Source organism: Canis aureus, chromosome 13, assembly GCF_053574225.1.
Source record: "Canis aureus isolate CA01 chromosome 13, VMU_Caureus_v.1.0, whole genome shotgun sequence".
NCBI classification, from domain to species: Eukaryota; Metazoa; Chordata; class Mammalia; order Carnivora; family Canidae; genus Canis; species Canis aureus.
The window spans coordinates 27,407,056-27,432,032 of NC_135623.1; the positions used below are offsets into that span (position 1 = coordinate 27,407,056).

At 36.0% G+C, this 24,977-nt stretch overlaps 1 protein-coding gene across 16 annotated transcripts in view; it reads left to right on the forward strand.

Moving 5' to 3' along the window:
• NAV3 (neuron navigator 3) overlaps window positions 1–24,977 on the forward strand; it is a 1,006,607-nt gene that overhangs the window by 880,498 nt on the left and 101,132 nt on the right. The gene's annotated exons all lie outside the window — the stretch shown is intronic.

The following is a 24,977-nucleotide window of genomic DNA, read 5'->3' on the forward strand; positions in this document are numbered from 1 at the left end:
AATAGAGAGATCCCCCCCTAAAATCAATAAAAACCGTTCAACACCTCGACATTTAATTGTGAAGCTTGCAAATTCCAAAGATAAGGAGAAGATCCTTAAAGCAGCAAGAGACAAGAAATCCCTGACCTTTATGGGCAGGAGCATTAGGGTAACAGCAGACCTCTCCACAGAGACCTGGCAGGCCAGAAAGGGCTGGCAGGATATATTCAGGGTCCTAAAGGAGAAGAACATGCAACCAAGAATACTTTATCCAGCAAGGCTCTCATTCAAAATGGAAGGAGAGATAAAGAGCTTCCAAGACAGGCAGCAACTAAAAGAATATGTGACCTCCAAACCAGCTCTGCAAGAAATTTTAAGGGGGCCTCTTAAAATTCCCCTTTAAGAAGAAGTTCAGTGGAACAGTCCACAAAAACAAAGACTGAATAGATATCATGATGACACTAAACTCATATCTCTCAATAGTAACTCTGAATGTGAACGGGCTTAATGACCCCATCAAAAGGCGCAGGGTTTCAGACTGGATAAAAAAGCAGGACCCATCTATTTGCTGTCTACAAGAGACTCATTTTAGACAGAAGGACACCTACAGCCTGAAAATAAAAGGTTGGAGAACCATTTACCATTCGAATGGTCCTCAAAAGAAAGCAGGGGTAGCCATCCTTATATCAGATAAACTAAAATTTACCCCAAAGACTGTAGTGAGAGATGAAGAGGGACACTATATCATACTTAAAGGATCTATTCAACAAGAGGACTTAACAATCCTCAATATATATGCTCCGAATGTGGGAGCTGCCAAATATATAAATCAATTATTAACCAAAGTGAAGAAATACTTAGATAATAATACACTTATACTTGGTGACTTCAATCTAGCTCTTTCTATACTCGATAGGTCTTCTAAGCAAAACATCTCCAAAGAAACAAGAGCTTTAAATGATACACTGGACCAGATGGATTTCACAGATATCTACAGAACTTTACATCCAAACTCAACCGAATACACATTCTTCTCAAGCGCACATGGAACTTTCTCCAGAATAGACCACATATTGGGTCACAAATCGGGTCTGAACCGATACCAAAAGATTGGGATTGTCCCCTGCATATTCTCGGACCATAATGCCTTGAAATTAGAACTAAATCACAACAAGAAGTTTGGAAGGACCTCAAACACATGGAGGTTAAGGACCATCCTGCTAAAAGATAAAAGGGTCAACCAGGAAATTAAGGAAGAATTAAAAAGATTCATGGAAACTAATGAGAATGAAGATACAACCGTTCAAAATCTTTGGGATGCAGCAAAAGCAGTCCTAAGGGGGAAATACATCGCAATACAAGCATCCATTCAAAAACTGGAAAGAACTCAAATACAAAAGCTAACCTTACACATAAAGGAGCTAGAGAAAAAACAGCAAATAGATCCTACACCCAAGAGAAGAAGGGAGTTAATAAAGATTCGAGCAGAACTCAACGAAATCGAGACCAGAAGAACTGTGGAACAGATCAACAGAACCAGGAGTTGGTTCTTTGAAAGAATTAATAAGATAGATAAACCATTAGCCAGCCTTATTAAAAAGAAGAGAGAGAAGACTCAAATTAATAAAATCATGAATGAGAAAGGAGAGATCACTACCAACACCAAGGAAATACAAACGATTTTAAAAACATATTATGAACAGCTATACGCCAATAAATTAAGCAATCTAGAAGAAATGGACGCATTCCTGGAAAGCCACAAACTACCAAAACTGGAACAGGAAGAAATAGAAAACCTGAACAGGCCAATAACCAGGGAGGAAATTGAAGCAGTCATCAAAAACCTCCCAAGACACAAGAGTCCAGGGCCAGATGGCTTCCCAGGAGAATTTTATCAAACGTTTAAAGAAGAAATCATACCTATTCTCCTAAAGCTGTTTGGAAAGATAGAAAGAGATGGAGTACTTCCAAATTCGTTCTATGAAGCCAGCATCACCTTAATTCCAAAGCCAGACAAAGACCCCGCCAAAAAGGAGAATTACAGACCAATATCCCTGATGAACATGGATGCAAAAATTCTCAACAAGATACTGGCCAATAGGATCCAACAGTACATTAAGAAAATTATTCACCATGACCAAGTAGGATTTATCCCTGGGACACAAGGCTGGTTCAACACCCGTAAAACAATCAATGTGATTCATCATATCAGCAAGAGAAAAACCAAGAACCATATGATCCTCTCATTGGATGCAGAGAAAGCATTTGACAAAATACAGCATCCATTCCTGATCAAAACTCTTCAGAGTGTAGGGATAGAGGGAACATTCCTCGACATCTTAAAAGCCATCTACGAAAAGCCCACAGCAAATATCATTCTCAATGGGGAAGCACTGGGAGCCTTTCCCCTAAGATCAGGAACAAGACAGGGATGTCCACTCTCACCACTGCTATTCAACATAGTACTGGAAGTCCTAGCCTCAGCAATCAGACAACAAAAAGACATTAAAGGCATTCAAATTGGCAAAGAAGAAGTCAAACTCTCCCTCTTCGCCGATGACATGATACTGTACATAGAAAACCCAAAAGTCTCCACCCCAAGATTGCTAGAACTCATACAGCAATTCGGTAGCGTGGCAGGATACAAAATCAATGCCCAGAAGTCAGTGGCATTTCTATACACTAACAATGAGACTGAAGAAAGAGAAATTAAGGAGTCAATCCCATTTACAATTGCACCCAAAAGCATAAGATACCTAGGAATAAACCTCACCAAAGATGTAAAGGATCTATACCCTCAAAACTATAGAACACTTCTGAAAGAAATTGAGGAAGACACAAAGAGATGGAAAAATATTCCATGCTCATGGATTGGCAGAATTAATATTGTGAAAATGTCAATGTTACCCAGGGCAATATACACGTTTAATGCAATCCCTATCAAAATACCATGGACTTTCTTCAGAGAGTTAGAACAAATTATTTTAAGATTTGTGTGGAATCAGAAAAGACCCCGAATAGCCAGGGGAATTTTAAAAAAGAAAACCATATCTGGGGGCATCACAATGCCAGATTTCAGGTTGTACTACAAAGCTGTGGTCATCAAGACAGTGTGGTACTGGCACAAAAACAGACACATAGATCAGTGGAACAGAATAGAGAATCCAGAAGTGGACCCTGAACTTTATGGGCAACTAATATTCGATAAAGGAGGAAAGACTATCCATTGGAAGAAAGACAGTCTCTTCAATAAATGGTGCTGGGAAAATTGGACATCCACATGCAGAAGAATGAAACTAGACCACTCTCTTTCACCATACACAAAGATAAACTCAAAATGGATGAAAGATCTAAATGTGAGACAAGATTCCATCAAAATCCTAGAGAAGAACACAGGCAACACCCTTTTTGAACTCGGCCATAGTAACTTCTTGCAAGATACATCCACGAAGGCAAAAGAAACAAAAGCAAAAATGAACTATTGGGACTTCATCAAGATAAGAAGCTTTTGCACAGCAAAGGATACAGTCAACAAAACTCAAAGACAACCTACAGAATGGGAGAATATATTTGCAAATGACATATCAGATAAAGGGCTAGTTTCCAAGATCTATAAAGAACTTATTAAACTCAACACCAAAGAAACAAACAATCCAATCATGAAATGGGCAAAAGACATGAACAGAAATCTCACAGAGGAAGACATAGACATGGCCAACATGCATATGAGAAAATGCTCTGCATCACTTGCCATCAGGGAAATACAAATGAAAACTACAATGAGATACCACCTCACACCAGTGAGAATGGGGAAAATTAACAAGGCAGGAAACAACAAATGTTGGAGAGGATGCGGAGAAAAGGGAACCCTCTTACACTGTTGGTGGGAATGTGAACTGGTGCAGCCACTCTGGAAAACTGTGTGGAGGTTCCTCAAACAGTTAAAAATATACCTGCCCTACGACCCAGCAATTGCACTGTTGGGGATTTACCCCAAAGATACAAATGCAATGAAACGCCGGGACACCTGCACCCCGATGTTTCTAGCAGCAATGGCCACGATAGCCAAACTGTGGAAGGAGCCTCGGTGTCCAACGAAAGATGAATGGATAAAGAAGATGTGGTTTATGTATACAATGGAATATTACTCAGCTATTAGAAATGACAAATACCCACCGTTTGCTTCAACGTGGATGGAACTGGAGGGTATTATGCTGAGTGAAGTAAGTCAGTCAGAGAAGGACAAACATTATATGTTCTCATTCATTTGGGGAATATAAATAATAGTGAAAGGGAAAATAAGGGAAGGGAGAAGAAATGTGTGGGAAATATCAGAAAGGGAGACAGAACATAAAGACTGCTAACTCTGGGAAACGAACTAGGGGTGGTAGAAGGGGAGGAGGGCGGGGGGTGGGAGTGAATGGGTGACGGGCACTGGGTGTTATTCTGTATGTTAGTAAATTGAACACCAATAAAAAAATAAATTAAAAAAAAAAAAAAAAAAAAAAAAAACACATCCTGACAGAATTGTGCATTGGTGATCCGCTGTTAAGTCGCCAAGACTCACTCAGCAATAGGTTCAGAATCACAAGAATTTATCAGAGAGACAATATGGCATAGAAATTAAAAACACAGGCTCATGGGGTCAAAGATACGAATTTACCTTCCCCACTTTGTAACTCATTCAGATTGGGCAAGTGACTTCACTTCTCTAAACCTGCCTCCTTCTCTGGAAAATAGTAACGATATTTACCTCACCAGATGGTTGAGAGGCTCAAATGAGGTGATGCCTGTAAGATGTCAAGGCAGCTCCTGGCTTGTTTAGAATACCAAGTCAGTATTAGTAGTATTGTTAACAGGATTACAAAAAGAAAACATTAACTCTGGCTTTGTTTACCTTTGCTTTCCTTAAAGTCTTCCCGTTAAGCATATGTTCTTTATTTACTAGTGTTAAAAATTCATTTGACAATTTAACAAGGATGCCTGGGATTTGTATTATTAGCCAATTATGTGCAAAATGCAAATTAGAACTAAATTCAGTAAGAACATGTATGCAGCACTTTGAGTAATACCATATTTATTTCTAGAATCATTACGCCCAAATGCTTGCTTCTTGTCCCTTGCAGGAGTGCAGTGTACACGTTTAGGCTACTGGCTTTTTTATCACAGTGGAATTACAAAAGCCTGTTTGGACAATGTTGTTACTGTTTACCTTCAACTTCTTAAGCTTTATGCTTAATGAAAAATCATATGGTGATGAAAAAAATGTAAAGGAATTAAACACCACCAAGGGGACTATTTCACGTAGCTAGAAGAAATAATAAAGGCAGGTCTTGAAAATTGGCTAGGATTAAGCACTTGGAAAGATAGATCTATTTCACTCTTAGTATTTCTGCAGCCCACTTGTGGCCTAGATTCATTTTTGCATTTCGTTCTCTACCCATCACTTCCCGTTGAAATATGGTTGCCATTGAAAGATGTCTCTGTGTTAAGGATATTAGTGATTTCTCTGGCCGTCTTTTATACTAGTAAAAAAAAATAATTTTTAGTGAAGAACGTTCCCTTTGTGACACCCACACTTTTTCCTAGTTTTGAATGAAATGCTCCTAAGTCTTCAAGTTGTCAATGAAACAGTATGTTCTAGAGCCTGTTCCCCATATTGTTCTTTTATGCTATCCTGTGGTTTTCCTGTGAAATGGTTTTTGGTGTTTATTTTCTCTAAGCATCACTAGCCATTTGTTAGACTGCAGGGCTGATTAAAACCCAGACTCCCCTATGAGGCTTACAGATGTTGTAGAATTAGAGGAAATTAGCTTCAGGTCTGGCAGTGATTTTTCTAAAAATGGTTCTCTTGATCTCACTGAAATTGGGGATTTCTTTGCTAAGCTGCCAAGATACATAAACCTTCGATGAGAGCTGATTTTGTAACAAACCTTGACATGTATGATCTAATTCAAGAAATCAGACCTAGCTGAAAATCAACAGCCTCAGGAGGATTAAAGATTTTGTTGGTATCCACATGTGTAGTCTGTCCCGTACTCCTCAGATGAGTTTGGGAGATACGTGATATATTCAGAAGGAACCCCAAAGCATCTATACTTTACCAATGTGACCTCCCTCCAAATTGCAATGCACAGCCAAGAAATGGGTATTTAGGAAGTGGGGTAGTGACCTGGGTGGGATTTAACATGGATTTTACGTTGATTATTTTTCAATCTGATGACAGCAGTATTCTAGCAATGGTCAAGAAGATTCTTCACAGAGTGGAAGGTCTCCCTTCTGTTTCTAGAAATAATAGTTCATAAAGTACAAACACTAAAATGAATTGTTCTCTTGATTTTTTTCCCTTGTAAATTACGCAAAGTATTTTAGAATTACGCTCGTTATTTTGTATAGTCCTATAGATACTGTTTATTTAATTAGGATATATCTCTTTTCCCTAGTTTTACAGATGAACTCCTAATAAAGAGTAACTTGAATATCCACTTACAGATCAACATGATTAAACAAACTATTTTTTATTGTAAAAGTAATAGGATATCATAGAAAGCTTCTGCTCAATAGAAAAAAAAAAAAACCCCACAGCTCCTAAAAACAAAATTGATGTTACTTTTTTCTTTCATTTTCCAGCCTTAATTCATATGTATATTTGTTTTTACCTAGATAGGACATAAACTTTGTTCAATTTTATATGTTGGTTATTCGCTTAACGTATAAATCTTTTTATGATGATAGCAATAACAATATTTCTTGTTATAGGTATATAATTCATGTAATATATAAAATACATTAAAATCAATTAGTGGTTCTGAAATTATGTGAGGAAAAATATATAGCATATTATGGACAAAATATAACAGGTTAAAATGTAAAATTTATTCAATTATCCTTTTCTTACCAAACATCTTTCCAACAAAAGAATAAAATGCCGTTATTATAGAATGTGTGGATGGATTTTCACTACAAACAATACCATCTCAACAAGGCAGATGAAGAGGGAAGACCCAATGATCACATTAGTTTTGCGACTCTTTTCTTCTTTTAAGAGTTTGTTGAAACCGCACTAGAATATAAACTCACCAACGATGCTAATAGCATCCTCTCCAGAAGAGAAAATCAAACAGATCTTTATCCCACTTCTTTCTCTTTCTGTCCTTCTTTCAGGAGGAGCTCAGGAAGAAACTAAAATCCTCTTACCTAGAACTTCATGTAAATGCAACAGAGCTTATGACTGCTGAACTCTCTAGGTCTTCCTTCTCTTAGGCAGCAACTGCTTGCTTTTTTCAGGGGTCCCCAGAGAATTTGAAAATTACCCAGAATCAGCATGAGCTGGACCAAATCTTACATAGTGGGACCAAAGACAAACTAATCAGCAAAGATGGGATCCAAGAACACATCTATGCATATTACAAACTCGAACATCTCCTACTGCCATTTGGATTAGTACTTTCAGCTTTGGGTCTTTCATAAGATACTATGCAGTTCATTGTTAGTAGCTGCTTGTTGATCTCTTATAATTTGGCTTATGAATGGACTCTATCTGCTATACATGTTGAGATTGGCATAGTGGGCACTTTTGTGCACTATACCCCGCAGAGATGGCAGGGAAGGTCATTTCTATTTGTAATTTGATCAACCAGCTTATCATTTTCCCTATCACCACAACCCAATACAGCTTTATAGAAAACCCATTTATAAACTCAGATTTCTTCCCTCTGAGGTTTCAATTCAAGTAGTGATGAAGCTAAAACAGGTAAAACAAACAAGAAAGAGACAAATGCTAAACTATATGGTGAGGTCATAATTGTAATAAAACATTTAGATGAACATATTAAACTTCATCTTAACATATTAAAGGAACAAGGCATACTGGTGTTTCTGGTTTGTGAAAAAATAGTCCATCATAAGTCCCATGAGTACTTAGTGGTGGTGGTGGTGGTGGTGGTTTTTGTTGGTTTTGTTTTTGTTTTTGTTTTTGTTTTTTCCCAATATACTGTATATCTTCCCAAAGGTTTTCTTTATCTAGTTTCCATCTCTTATTTCTGAGATGAAATATACTTCATTTCAGTTATTTTATTATCTTAGAGGATGGGTTTTAGGTTTAGCATTATGAATGAATTTTTAATCGAATTCAATATTCAAGTTGAATCTACCAGTTAGGAATAGAGTTAAGAGTGGAAATTATGACTCTGAAGTTATGATGAGATACTAGGTGACATGGGAGGTTGGTTCCCTTTTCCCTCCTGACCATATGTCGGTTGATACCTGTGATCCCCAGTATACATCTATCCTATTTGACCCTTCTTCCTTAGCCACTACATCTATGTCATCTAATAAAAAATAAGTTCAGATCCCAAATGCTCCAGTGTACCTATTCAACCTCATCTTTTATTCTTTTTCAGCTTATGTCTTGATTTCCAGCTGGCCTGGTATCTTTAGTCCTTCCATGCCTCCTTTGCTTTCCCTTCTATTTCTATTCAGAACTACCCATCTCTGGGGCACCTGGCTGGCTCAGTCAGTAGAGCATGCAACCCTTGATCTCAGGGTTGTAAGTTTGAACCTCACATTGGGTGTAGAGATTACTTAAAAATAAAATCTCTTGGGATCCCTGGGTGGCGCAGCGGTTTGGCGCCTGCCTTTGGCCCGGGGTGCTATCCTGGAGACCCGGGATCGAATCCCACGTCGGGCTCCCTGCATGGAGCCTGCTTCTCCCTCTGCCTGTGTCTCTGCCTCTCTGTCTCTCTCTGTGTGACTATCATGAATAAACAAATAAAATCTTTAAAAAAAAATCTCTTTTTTTAGACAGTGGGGGTAGGGGCAGAGTGAGAGAACCTTAAGTAGGCTCCCTACCCAGAGCAGAGCCTGATGCGGGGCTTAATTCCATAACCCTGAGATCATGATCTGAGCTGAAATCAAGAGTTGGATGCTTAACCTAGTAAGTCACCCAGGCACCCGAAAAATAAAATCTTTTTTAAAAAAAGATTTTTAAAAAATTATCCATCTCTCAAACTCTGGTATAAGTTCTCTCTTTCTACTCTGCACTGTCTGACTTTTATATGATTTTGTTTACTTGTTTTATTAATTCACCTCCATCACCTTTTTGCAAAATTAGAATTATTACATAGGTGTGTTTCTCCTTCTCTTGTATCTCCACTATGACTTGCATCAAGTGATGGCCACTTCATTTTCTACACAGGACTGTCCAATAGATGTTTTGAAAGTTGAATTATTTTGCAAATGTTCTTAAACCATACTACTTTGGTTCTTGTGCTGCAAATGATTATAGATGGTATTATATTAAGCAATGGAAAATTCACAGGTGTTAAGAAATTTATCCAAGATTCTAATTTAAGTTTGTCTGAAATTAAAGCCTCTGCTACTAACATTAACCACATTGCCTAAAGATGCATGTTTTTTAAATTTTTTTTTTAAGATTTTATTCATTTACTCATGAGAGACACAGATAGAGAGTGAGGCAAAGACACAGGCAGAGGGAGAAGCAGGCTCCATGCAGGGAGCCCAATGTGGGACTCGATCCCGGGTCTCCAGGATCATGCCCTGGGCCGAAGGCAGGCGCTAAACCGCTGCACCACCCAGGGATCCCCTAAAGATGCCTGTTAAATCTCACTATGGGAATTGTGTCTTAAATAATTCCAAACTGTTAGATTAATATGGAGTATATGTTGAATGAGCTTTTCAGGATTTTCCCAATGATCATGAAACCATTGACATGAAATAGATCTTTGTGGTCAGTATACTGTGAACTTTATTATAGAGTCACCCTGGGCACTTCCTTTGTATATTCTTCTTAAAAGTAGGCAAAAGCCATGTATGTTTTAAAATTTTCTCTAAAACAAAAACTGCTATGGTGGACACATCATACAACTGTCTTTATGACCTATCTTTAAAGTAATAAAGAAGATCCTATAATAGTTGCTTTCATATTTCTAAAAGTCATTGATTTTAGAGATAAAAGTTTTTAAAAAGATGTGAAAATACCATAAGTCTTTTCAGGAGATCCATCTTTTCACTTTCAAACTCTAACAATAAAAATGAAAGATGAATAGTATCTTGCAAAGTGTCAGAGCTATTTCTGCCCTGTGTGTGTGTGAGAGAGAGAGAGAGAGACAGAAAGAGAGAGAGGAGAGAGAATATATCTAAAGAGATTTGGGTTTTTATTCAAGTAACTATTATATTGAAAAGTGGCACAATATAATTGAAAAGTGTGCAGTTTACATTGAAAAATGACTTTTTGAAATACAACTGATTTACTAACCTAGTTAATTGAGAAGACTCTCCTGAAAATATGCACTTGAAGTGGTAAAGATCATAGAAATAATACCTACTGCTTTTATTGATGTTTCGACATTTATTTAAAAGCTCTTTGAAGATAAAACTTTAGTTTTATAAATTTAAAGTTGGCTTCAGAAGATGATTCTGATGGATTCATTAGAGGTGCATTATTGGCCCTTTCTTGCTAAAATAAGTTGTTCTTTGGTTAGTGCTGATAGTTTTTAAACTGTTGAAAATTAATAATTCAGCGACTGATCCCATGATAAATGCCCATTGCTCAGCAGGTTCAATTGACCAAAAACTTAACTCAAAATAAATAATAAGGTAAAACAATGTGTTAATCATAGTATAGCAGTAATTCATCTGTTAATGGGCTACATTTCTCATTCAGTTTCTCCTTTTCTTCCTTTTTGGCTTTTTGTTCTAATTGGCATCATATAAAGAAGCACTATTATGCTTCATCCTCTCAAAATAGCTCTCACTCTAAGTTAAAAAGCAGTCATGATGGTAAGAAAGAAATAGTGCTTTAAATTTCCTAGTATTTTTCAGCCTTCTGCATTCATTTATTATTCTTCCAGCAAATATTCATGTATACAAAGTGTTGGGAATATAATAATGCACAAGATAAACCAGGGCACAAATTCTACATACCCTAGATTTCTATGGGCTTTCCTGAATTCATGGAAAGTTCACATTCAGGTTCAAGGCTATTTTAAATGACATTGCAAATTGGAACCTGGTGGAAATTGAGATGAAAAGCCAGAGAGATGTCAGTTTAAATAGTTGGCTTATATTGAAGAAGCATTGTAGCGTATGAAATAAATACATCTTTAAACATGGGCTCGTGTTGGTATGATAGTACTTTTCTAATGCAAGAAGGAAACTCACCCTTCGAAAGTATTTATTATTTTCCAAGTTGTTTCATCCATATTCATTTGGGCCTTCTACCAAATTCTAAGGCTATTTCATTCTAAGGAGATGCCGACATTTTGTTTCTCCCTGTTACATAGCACACAGAAGATGTGTATTTGACTTTCACATATTGATTAAATATTACCTTGTTAGTTGGTCAAATCCTCCAGAGACACTTGCCAAGTCATGGTCTACTTTCTGGAATAATTTTCATTTGGTCATATCCTAGGGGGCTGGTTTTGTTCTGTTCATCTTTATAGGCTACTGAGTAAGCACCTAGCAAATCCTTGGAGGAAGAATGAATACATGAAAGAAGAAATTATGTAGCAATAAACAATGAATATGATACATTGAATAACATTTTCAAGTTTCTGCTGTTAAACCTGTTACTGCTTTTTGTGAGAACAAGCAAATTCAGATAGGTTTTACATGATGCATTCTTATTCTTCTGTTATTTGTCTGAAAATAAGTGAAAATCCAGGTTCTCGGTTACAGAGGTTTACCATCTATCTATCTTTGTCTCCATCCTATATATGCTTATTGAGGACGAAATCCAATTTTTATTCACCCTTTTATAATCTGCAGTTAGTACTGAGCCTGGAATAAAGAAAGTGCTCAATAAATCAAGGATGGAATGAAAGAACAGAAGGGGCATTTTAAGGTTTGATTAGGAAATCTAAAGTACTCGAAATCTAACAGTGTACGAAACTGAGATAGAAGCAATACAACAAATCCAGATATATATTTGGAACTAAAACACACATCACCATGGCATAAAGATTTGCAGAACAGTGGAAAAGCTGTAGGGATTAGAGGCCATAAACTTGATGCTTCAGTTTGACAAAACAAAAGGACTCTAGGGATTAACAAAAACAAAACAAAAGGACAGCAGAGCATTAAGTGGAAAAATAGACAAGCTTTTTCTTTCCCAGTAAACATTCCCTACCCGAAATCATCTTTTACTTTTACATTAGGAGATCTATTAATTCCAGAGCATACTCAAAGAAATGTTTACTGAAATAGGTCTTAAAAGTAATAATCATTTTATTCCTATTTTATTTTTTAAGAAGTTCTAAAGTACCAATTTGAATACAGTCAGAGGATTAGACTTTTTCATTCTGTCCCCCTTCATTGAAGAGTTTATTAAAAACACTGGAGAGATCATTGTGAAGTCTTGAGCCAGCTGAGAATTTCCTTCTAACATGCAGCAATGAGGCTGGCTTGTCCTTGATCCCAGAAGTAACTAGAAAATATTAATTTCAAATGCCTTATGTTTAACATTATGTCCAGGTTGTTAAATAATGGACTGTTTGCTTTTAGTTGAAATGATTCAATGGATGTCATATTATAACATTTTAATGAGAAGAAAATAATTCCCCAAATCAAAAATTTGTGCTTAGTAAACTACAAATAATTACTGAGATGACTGCAAATTGCATATTGAAACTTTGAGGACTGCATTAACCTTGCCATATCATTATGAACATCCTAAAGTATTTAATTCATAATTATAACACTTTGTAAATACAGGATTACAGGTATGTCCTATTACATTCTTAAGAAAACTCAAGAATATGATGAAGATTGAAGAAAAAGTAAAGGTGTTTTTAACTGCCAGATTATAAAGCAGAAGCATATAACACTTATAGTGTCTTGCACATCAAACATATTAGAAAATATTTCTTGATATTATGGCAAAGTGTGTCATACTACACATTTGCTTTGTTAGTACCTTGCACACTATATGAGACCAGAGAGCCTTTCAGTTTATAAAAAAGGCTTCATGAGAAGATAATCCCGTTGCTGGAAGTGACTTTTGTAAACTTCCTCAATAAATTCAAACTCAATCTTGATGGAAAAGTTAGGGTGACAGAAAGAAAGAACATGAATGAATGTGGTTTATAAATACAAATGAAGTATTCCTGGTGTTCATTTCAGCACTCCACTCAAAGAGCCCATCCTCTAGAGTGAGCACAGATGGGAGAGTTATATTTGTAATTCACTTAGTCCTAGTTTCTACTTATCTTTTGTAGAGTGAGTTAAGCAGTGATTCTAGTATTGGACATACTTGTCTTTATGTATTTCAGTTAGTCAGTAAAACTTAGCTACTTCATACAGGACTGAACTGAAGAAACTGCAGTATGTTGTAATAAGATTAAATGAGACCGCCTAGGGAGGAGGTATGATAAAGAAAGGAAGATCAGTGGAAAGACTTTGGCTTAGGAATGCCAAAATCTGTACCTTTTGCCTCTTTGGAATTCTCGCTGGACTCAAACCAGTCTGTCATATGTTAATATTTGAAGAAAAAATCAAATTATTTTATTTTCAGAGATTTTGTCTAGGTGATAAGCAGAGATTAGAAGGCTTGTAATTGTTTAGCTTACTGAGAATGAAATCCCCCCAATCTTCTGTAAACCTAGTACTGATGTAACTTAGGACTTATTCATACATATAAATACATACGTAGACAAATACAGGTCTGCATAAATGTTTACAAAGCTTTTAATGTAATCAGAAATCTGTCCACAACTACCTTCTAGCAGATGACATCCCAATGAAAAATGTAGATAAATAAAATAAGCAATATCAATTTGGTGAGAAAGTACTATAATGAAAATGAAACACATGTGAATTGAACACCCTCAGAATACAGAAGAAGGTCAGGTAAGAGCCTAAGGTGTTTGAAGAAGGTTTTTGAGAAGGAAGACAATTTAACTGAGGACATGGCAACAGTCTGGGAGGAATGTATGCGTAGAGAAATGCATTGATGAACTCATGAGTTCATCAAACTGAGGGAATGCTTGAAGTCAAAGTAGCTAAATATGATTGTGTGCAAGGAAGCAGTGGGGAACTAGGCTAAACCACAGACTTTGAAGAGTCTTTGTACCATGCTAAATTTTACTAACCATGCTAAGTAATTCATTCTGGCTCTTTGGAGGATCCACTGAAAACCCAGATGTGAGACTGACATAACAATTATGAGATGGCAATAGTCTACTGGGAAGCAGTGAGATCATTAGTTAAGACAGAGGCAGGGAGGATGAAGAGGTGCAAATGGAGGGAATACAGATCAGATTGAGTTTGGTGACCAACTGGATATAGATTAAGGTTATGCAAGATGGAGAAGTCTATGTTTGTGTCTTGGGCAGGTGCTTCCATGATAATACCCCAGATGGTCATGCAGGATTGTACGGGTTGTATACTACGCAAGTACGATGGCTGAATGACTGTGTAGCTGAAATCTAGACCATAACTACTTTCAAAGCCATGCTCCCATGGAACTACGTAAAGACACCTGCTACACAGGCTATGGGCGGCTCTAGAAGGAACCTGTATGGAGAATAGGAGATGGAATAGATTGGTATAAACCCTACTGATAAAATTCTGTTTTGATCTTCATATTTTAGCTCATTTTGGCCTGAGACGAGTATTTCATATATCTCATTCCTGAAGCTAACACAAGGTGGTATCAAATTTACGATTCGGAAAAGAGAGAAAATTCTCAAGATCAGTCCTATGAATCAGCACCGCTCAGGATATGCCCCAACCAATGATCCAGCTTCCCCCATTCTCCTTTGAGAAGAACAAGGAATAACATCATAACCTGCATCACAAACTAATGAGGAAAGGAGTTGCTTTTCTTCCCATCATTACCCCATTCTCTGTCAGGCCCTTCTGTTTGCCTTCACCAAATCCTGGAAAGTTGGTGTCTGCTCTAGTAATACAAATGCTCCCTGTTTTAGTTGAATGCTCCAGTTGTCAGTCTTTTTTTTTTTTAATTTTTAAATTTTTTTTAATAATAAATTTATTTTTTATTGGTGTTCAATTTGCCAAAATACAGAGTAAACACCCAGTGCTCAATCACATCTGGATATCACATCTTTTCTCCTGTTTGTTTGAGCCTTTTCAGCTCCTAGCTCCTATAAATCCCCTTGTTCTACACGGTGTTGGAACTCGACGACCTCTCTCTCTCTTGCTCTTGCCTGTTTCTCTTCTAGCCTCACTTTCTCCTTGGGTGTGCCCTGACTCCACTTTGCTTGCCTGGGGTGAGAGATGGTCTGTTGACCCACCACTGCTTCATCATTTAAGCGCCACCTTTTCTGAATCCTCACGTCCTGCTGGAAGGAATACAAATAAATCTGATCAGGTATCATGGTCCAGGATTAGCAGCAAAAGCTTATGGACAGAAATCTTCATCTGGAAGGAGGCAGCAACCAAATGAGAGTTACTAAGCAGGACTCAGAAACACAGAGAAAAGGCGTGGGAAATATGACGGTGGCCTAGGAGGGGCTGCAGCATTGCAGACCTGGAGGTAGTTTAGGCAAAGCCTCGACAGCGGGTTGGTGCCTGGGAAATCTCAGGGAACTGAGACACCTGGCCAGGGGCCTGTCGTCACCCCAGCCTTGCTTTCAGGTTTACTCCTTTCCCTGTGAAGGCAATTCAAGTGTCAGTCTTGCACTTTTTTCTTCTATATCCGTGCACACAATATAAGGAGACAGCAGTTAGCTGTTTGTGATAGGAAATATAAATGGCCATTTTGAAAGCGTGCCAGACAGGATCTGCTGCAAATTTTCGTTGTTACTGCTGCCATCTGTTGTTTTCCAGTGTTGGGACGTGAATTTCCTGGCAACTATCTCTCTAATTGTGAACTATCTTTCACCCCTTCTAGAAATCTTCACTCACTAGAGTGACTTTTTTAAGGAATGTTCTTCATGAAGGCAGTGTTCCCAGTGTTTTAAAATGGAGGAATCTGGGATGTTTTTATATTACGTCTTTTAGATATCTCAGGGCAAAAGTATTTCTTTGTTAATCATGTTTTTCTCTTAAACTAAAAATATTTCAGTGAATTCTTGTTACTTTAATGCAAGCTCTTTCAAGCAAGATAACACAAAACAGATTGCCATTTTCAACCTTGTTCAGTTAGGCCTGTAGCTAAATTGTTGAGGTTTATCTAAGCTCTTTTATTTCTACATAACGTTTCTCTTTTCATGCAACCTTGAAATTATAGTAATTAGGGTACTTCTGTTCTTCTGAAAGAAACAGCTAATGCCAAAAATAATTCAAGTGATAAAGAAGGTTTCTGAGAGGGGAGACAATTTAGCTGAGGATTAATAACTATGATTGCTATTTATTAAGTGAAATGCCTGTAGCTAAATGTTCAGATATGAAAATATCACCTGTGAGTTCTCAAAAGGAAGGATTACACATTTTCCACATTAAAGTAAAAACCACATCTCTATACTATTATATTGATTTCTATATTCTCAGTATCTTCCATAATGAAACTATTTGATAAATGTTTCATGTATTAGTGAGTAAAACTATGCATAGTAATAATTTTTTAGAATAATATCTAATTTCTATAATTTTGAGAAGGGTTTTAAAAGCCTTGAATTCTTAGTTAAATATATATTTTTAAGTTGTAGTGAACCTTAAAAAATTAACTTTGAGCATCATTATAAGAGTTAAGAGCACCATGGTATTACTGTGGAAATCAAAAAATAGGTCAGTGGAACATATTTGATAATCATTAAAATTATCCTAGAATGTCTCACATATTAAGACTTAATAAGTGAGCCATAATAATAAATAGAAAGAAATAGTTATCAAGGTTTTCTCACCTTATCATAAAAATAGAATATCAGAAAAGGGAAGGAATATTCATCAAATTATATACACAGAATTTCTTGGGAGAAGATATTATAGAAGCAAAGATTGATGGAGTTGGCTAAAAAATTTTTGAACCTTATATATTAAAATATAAAAAAATCAATAAATAGAGTAAAGTAAAGGCCAAGAAACAGAGGAGGAAAATATTTGAAATAATTTATAATATATAAAAATCTAGTACAAATAAGTTAAACTCTGTTGAAAAAATACACAAAGGACATAGATGATTTATGGATATAAAAATAGCCAATAAATCTATAGAAAACATAATCTCAAAATTTGATCAATGTAGATTACATTGAGCAATTTTCAAATTACTGAAGAAAGCCACATTATCCGAAATCACCTAGGATTTTGTAGGGTTAGCACTGTGTTTGACTGGCAGGAATAGAAAATGATGTGTTCTTCAACTGTTACGCTGCATCTGCAGCAATTTCAAATGTTTGCATTTGCAGTTTCCAATGTTTATATCCTGTGAATCACTAATTCTCTTTCTAGGAATGTATCCTAGAAAAATAATACTGAATGTAATGTTTTATGTAAACATATATGTACAAAGGTATTCGTTGTGCATTACTTAGAATAGTAAGAAAATTATAAAGTTTTTCATATTTCCTAAAACAAAAATGGTTAAATATATAATGGTTCATAGGATATAATTATATCAGAAAGATTTTAAGGACATTAAAGATCATTATAATGTCAAATAAGATAAGTAAAAAATGAATAATGGACAAATATAATAATCAGGAAGGTCTCAACCAGGTAAATTGGTATCTGTACATATAATACATCCAGCAAATGAATGGACAGAAATCATCAAAATGGTGGTGGTGGTTACTTTGGGGTGGAATTGCAGATGATTAACCTTGTCTCTTTTATATATTTATGGACTGCCTTGTTTTCCATAATGAGCACATATTGATTTTTAAATTGTTATGAGATATGAAAGGACACCAATGGATCTTAATCCCTGAGTTACCTTTCATGTTATATGTTATATTCTCAACTTATCACTCACAGAAACTTTTAAATAGGGGCACCTGGTGGCTCAGTTGGTTGGGCATCTGCCTTTGGCTCAGATCATGATCTCAGGGTCCTGGGATCGAGGCCCATGTCGGGCTCCCTGCTCAGCAGGAAGTCTGCTTCTCCCTCCACCTGCCCATCCCCCCCCCCCCCCCCCCGCTCATGTTTGCTCTCTCTCTCAAATAAATAAATAAAATCTTTTTTTTTTCAAAAGAAACTTCTAGATAAACTTGTACCTATTTCAACTATATAACAGCATCATGAAAACGAACACTGGAGGAAGCTAGCAAAATTACAGAAGCATTGTTCTAGTAATGTGTTCCAGCAAAGTAATTTTCAGTAAGATCCTTTTATCTCTTGTGATTTCAGCTCATATTATAATAAAAACAAAAATAGATGTTTCTTATCTGCCTCAGATACCATTAAAATATAAAAATCTGCCTGACTGCATAAATTCATTTCAAGCTAACATCATTCATCACATTTAACCAAATCTACCTAGGGCTTTCTTTTATAAAGAACAAGGGCTTTTCATTTTTCATTTATCTTACCTTATCTGATGCTACAATAGAATAAATCTTCATTATTTGTTTTCTAGAGAAAAGAAAAGGGAATGAAAAGTTCAGCGCAGAGAGTTTATTGATTGCTCTCCTTACTCAGAACCCACGTGGTATTGATGTAGTCTCTATTAATGTTTCATGGATAAATACATAATATTCTCTGCATACTAAAAATAATATGGACAGATTTTAACTTTCTGCTTTCATGAATTGTCAGTTTGTCAAGAGTTGTAGACTTAATTTATAATATAGTAAACTTGTATCAGTTTCCCTTGGTATGTGAAACTAATGGTACTAAGTGCAGGCTGAATTTGGAATTAAAATTATGTTTTGACCCCTACTGATGGATTTTTTACTTTTCCAAAAATCCATTTGTGCCTCTATGACCTGTGGAAAGTATGCAAGGGGTCTGTAGTCTCCCCCCGCCCCTTTTTTACCACATTCCAAATAAAAGAAAAATAAAAGAAAAATCTCTACTCGTGGAATGTTTCTGACACCAAATGTTTGGGGTTTTCCCACACCAACCAATTTTCTCACCCTAGCTGCCTGTCCCACAGTGTAATTCACTTTGGCTGGCTCTAAACCACCTGGAGTGAGCATCAGATCCCGGAAGGTAAGGGCTGAGTCCAGTAAGACTCGCCCATTTCGGATACCAGTTGCAAGTCCAGGACCCTTGTGTTTTTGAATTACCAGCCACAAATTGGGGTTCCCATGATTCCCTCTGCAGGTTTGATAATTTCCTAGGTTGGCTCACAAAACTCAGGATAGCATTCATATTTACTAGTTTCTTATAAAGGATATGCCAAGGGATACTGAACATCGTCTGAACAGCCAATTAAGGAGGTACTTAGAGCCAAATACAGAGAAGGAGCACAGAACTTCCAGACCGTCTCACAGCACACCATATCCCCAACACCACCATGTGTTCACTGTAAGCCTAAATCTGAAATTCATTCACTCATTCTAACACTTAAATGTGCAAATAATTATGAATTGGGGTAAAAAAAAAATCAATGGGCTATCCAGGAGCCAACCAAAGGTTCCCTCATTAAAGCAAGTGATGCTTCTATCACTCAGGAAATTCCAAGAGATTGAGGAGCCTTGTGTTAGTTACTGGAATCAAAGACCAAATATTAGAACAGAAGATGATCCTAGTATCCTTATCACTCAAGGAATTACAAAGGTTTTAGGAGCTCTGTATCAGGTATCCTGGGTTTAATTATATTTAATATATTTATTATTAGGTCACACCAACCAAGAGCAAATCCTACCATTTCTACTTCCAAATTATCTTGAAAGTGCCTTCTCTTAATTTACATGTATCCCCTGGTCAAAAACAAGCATGTCATAGAAGCCTCATTGAACTTCCTGCTTCTACTCTTCCTTACCTCTAATATATTCATCATACTAAAATACTTTTAAAAATGTATATCTGCTCATATCATTTTACCACTTAAAACTATTTGATGACTTTTTATTGTACTTCTAAGAAAGTTGGATTTTTTCCACCTTATCTGTAAGATCCCTCAAAGGCTGGCCCTGCCTACTTTTGCAATCTCAGAACTTCCGCATTTCCCCTTGCCTGCTGTACCTCGACCTTTGTTGCTTCCAGGTCTTTACACTTGTTGTCTTCTCCTCCTTTAATGCTCTCTCCTCCACCACTTTCACAGATAGCCTCTCTTCACCTTTCACTTGTCTGTGTAATGCTTCTTTAAAATTATCTTCTCAAAGAGGTTGTTCTTTCTTCACCCAAACTCAGCAGGTCTCTCTCATTGGTTTTTCTCTTTTTTTTCCATTGATTTTTTTTTACCATAATTCAAAGTTATTTGCCCATTTAAGAGTGAGGATGAGTGAATGAATCACAGATTAAGGCAGTAGATTTTTTTGATTATGTAAGACTAGATCATTGATTGATTTCTCAAATGTTGAGACCCTCTCATGGGCCAGATACCAACCTGGGCACTGAGATTCCAAGAGACAAGCCACTTTCCTTGCCCTCAACCATGATCCTGTGGCTAAAAGAGCTCTCTAAGCAGGTAAACTGCAGTACAATAGAAGCACACTAGTAGCAAATACAGACGTGAAGGAATTAAAGTTTGCTTGGAAATCATAGGAGGATTCATAGAGGAAATGACATTTCACCTGGATTCTACACCTGCTACTCAAACTCTACTATATTACATAGTTAATGAACACTGGCAGGCTGAAACACTTTTGAAACTATACCTAGAACTGGAAAAAAAATCCTACTCTTAAAAAATCATACACATTTCACAAAATAAATTTATTCATATATATTATATATATGAATGTATTTCACATATATTTACTTCATAAATAAAGAGAATATATATTCATATATATTATATATGAATATATTTCATATATTTATTTCATAAAATAAAGAGAATATATATTCATATATATTCATCTAATATATAGAGAAAGTATGTGTGCACATGCATACTAGGGGGGAAGGGCAGAGGGAGAGAGAGAATCCTAAGCAAGTCCCATGCCCAGTGGGGATCCCAACTAAGACCTTGATCTCATAACCCTGAGATCATGACCTGAGCCAAAATCAAGAGTTGGGCACAGCAGACTAAACCACTCAGGCATCCCAAGAGAATATTTTTAACATAAAATAATAAAATTATTTTCAGCATGTTGTTGATATATACTTAAGTTTTTGTGATTCAGAAGTCTCTTTTAATGACTTGTTCTTTTTTTCCTCGATAATAACATATTTTTTCCCAGGGAAATGCTGAACAAATCTTTGTTGAAATGCACTATATTGCTTTCTGTCAATGACCCTGAAGTAATACAGAATTTACACTTCAGTGGTTGCAATGCTCAAACTTGACAGGTAGTGCATTATGTTTGCTGATTAAAAAAAAAAAAAAAAAAAGGTATAGCATAGGTCTAAGGAGTTTTGTGTTTGTTTAGTTTTGAGGAGATATTAATTGATTTAATATCAATTAATGGTGCCAACGTGCAAAGCCTACACAGATGATTCTTAGTGTTTTTAAGTTACTATTATAAATGTCATTGTGTCAAAATACAGATTTTTAAAAATATCTGTATCTCCTTATGTGTACTATTTACATTGCCATAAGTAATGGAAATAGAAAACAAATATCTTGGAATAGGATTTTTTTAAAGTGGTGCTTTCATTTGTTATGCAAATGATATGTATCTTCTTTTAGAAACAATAAGCATATCCAGAAGTTTTTACACAATGATTTATTTCATGGATAGCTAAATTTGCTTCATTTTTCTCTTTGTAAAATGGTTGTTATTAGTGTTAAGAAATATTTAATAAAACCCTTAGAATTTATACTTTATCATATATTATTATTAAAAGGTTTGCCAATTTTTAGGTTGGAACAGAACAATGTGTCTATCCCATGAGAATTTTGACAGTGCCTAAATACATCAAGTGTGTCATTCTATATATTTGTTGAATGTCCACAGGTCTCAGCACTGCAGTGAACACTTCACATCATCTACATTATTTATAAATGGCAAACATGACTCCAGAATTTGCATTTAAATAATATATAAAATGTTTTATTTTCTCAGTGTTTTAAAACTTTTTGTATTCTTGAGGTTCTTGAAAATAGGACAAAGGGTAAATGAGATGTAATTTAGAATTCAGAGAGGGTGGTGGGGGAAGGATTTAGGACTTGGCTTATAAGACCTGTCCAATAAGTCAAAGTGATGTCTTAGGGGACTGAGACATAAGTGGGAGTGGCATCAAGGATCTAAAGCATGTATAATAATCTATTCACGTGGGTGATATAGAGTCTTTCTGGATAATTACTCTCAGTATAAGGAAGGTGGATATCGCTGGATCATAATGAATGAGGAAGTGAGACATACTTGTACCTGGAGGAAACACTATGGCATACCTCAGGCAGTTCCAACAGCATTGGCCTAGAAATACTCACATATTGACAAAATATTATAATATCCATAGTTATGTTTTCTAAATAGTCATATGATATATAATCACGGATTCAAGAAAATATACATTGTTTATATCGCTATTTCTTATTTTAACTTTTAATAAAATAAGCTAACAAAAAACATTGTTAAAACATTGAGACTAAGAAAGTTTTTTTTTATAGAAATCAAAATTTGGGGCACCTGGATGGCTCAGTGGTTGAGCATCTGCCTTTGGCTCAGGTTGTGATCCCCCGGTTCCTGGGACCAAGTCCTACATTGGGCTCCCTGCAGGGAGCCTGCTTCTCCCTCTGCGTGTGTCTCTGACACTCTCTCTGTGTCTCTCATGAATAAATAAATAAAATCTTAAAATAAAATAAAAACTTATGTCACCTTAGTAGACAACATTCTCATAATTGGAATTGAATTAGAGTTGGAACATAGTACCTCCAGAGGAATCGGTAGTAATGCACATGTTCATTTATTTCATTAATGGAATATTTAATGAGCTAGAAAATTGAGGTTGAGGTTACTTTTGAGTGCCTAAAGTATAGGAACTAGTTATTTATTGAAAGAAAATCTCTGTTTTACATGTTCATGTATAAGTAGGACAGTGGAGCTGGCAATATGAACTATGGAAGAGCCTGATTGAATACCTGCTATGTGAACAGCTACTACACTAAAAATAGGACTGTGCTGTTGAAAAATTGCCCACAAATAGGACTATCATTTTCCTCTAGTGTTAGTTTTAAATCTGAAAACTTATTTTAACTATTATTTAGTTAGGGACACCTGGGTGGCTCAGTCAGTTGGGCATCCGACTCTTGATTTCGGCTTAGGTCATCATCCCAGGGCTGTGAGATTGAGCCCCCTGTTCAGCTCCACGCTGGGTGCAGGGTTTGCTTAAGATTCTCTCCCCCCACCCCCTGCTCTTTCTCTCTCTTTCTCTCTCTTTCTCTCTCTTTCTCTCTCCTTCCCACCGTACCCCCCTCTAAAAATAATAAAATAATTTAGTTAATATTTCAGAATTCTTCATTATAAAAAGCAGGAAGAAAAAATGACCTCAAACATAGAGCACATTTGTTTTCAAGCAGGTCTGCTTCTAAGTGTGAATCCAGAGGTGCATGTGGGGGTCAGAGCTACAAATGCACTGATCGATAAATAAAATAGATCCCTAGCCCCATTGAGTTATTGAGCATTTAAAATATACATAATAAAAGGCATGCCAGGAAATCATTCTCTTAGAATAGTTAATAATCTAGTGTATATCTAAATTGTAATTTACCAACAGGGTAATTGGCTGTATTTTGGGCTTTAACACAGGAATTTTTTTCCCTACAGTTCTGAGTTTTGACATATGCATCAAGTTATGTTATATGGCCACTACAAATCTTCCCATACTTCTGAGCACTGGCCATCACTGATCATCCTACATATATGTAGTTTTGCCTCTTCTAAAATGTCACATAAGTAGAATGTGTATGAATGTTCTTAACAGTTTTATTCATAGTATTTAAAAACTGGAAACAATCCAGGGTATATATGCAATCTATGTGGATAAGATCCACAGTCTTGTAATGTATTGAGCTGTCCTAGATTGTAGAGAAAAATTTAGCAGAGTGACAGATCTGTAACTTGGAAGAGAAAAAGAGCTGCCCTTTTATAAAGAATATCAGCAAGAATTCATAGCACATCTTAATGAAATTAAAAATGAAAGGATGGAAAAAATATATTGATGAGGCTTGAGACCTCAGAGCTAATTATGTGAGTAAATCGTCATTTTTTTTTTCAGTAAAAAAAAACCCTATTTTTATGAAGCTTTTTCAGTTTAATTAAGTGTGCCATAATAAACAAGATTAATTGCATCGTAGCTAGGGAGAATTCTGGTATCCACAAAATCAAAGATGAAAGTCAAAATCACAGGATAAATTTAGGAAAATAATGTTGTCATCAATCAAAGTTTGCTCCTTTAAAGTTTGTTTAGCAAAGAAATATGTCAAACAAATTTTTTTCAAAACCTGCATTTATTATTGGATTCACTCTAACTTAACATTACTGGATAGAAGGAACATTTTCAAAAGTAAAATTGTTGTATTCATTTAACAAACATCTACTAATTATCTATTTAGCAGTAGACACTATGATGTGTGCTAAGATTATAAAGATCAAATACACTCCCTGACTTCAGGCAATCCAAATTATGATCAACAATATAGAAAAACACATCACTTAACAGGTGATATATGCTACAATACGGTGATTAACATAGATTTCATCTGATCACGCTACAATATTCCCATTGTGAAATAATTCTTCAGCTCTTCAAATAAGTGATAGTAGCCCTGCCCTGCCATTCATTTAACATGCAGTTCTATTACAATTACCACATTTTATTGTCATCATTTATTTAAATATTTGTCTTCAACAATAAACACAGAGTTCTTCAAGGAGAGGGACTGTAATTTATTCATCACTTAATGAATAAAAGCAGATACTTACTAATAATTTTTATGGAAGGAAAGACAAGCAGAGGCAGTGGATATGTGGAACAAAAGGATGGCTGTGTTACCTGTAGTGGGAAGATTTTCAAGGCTT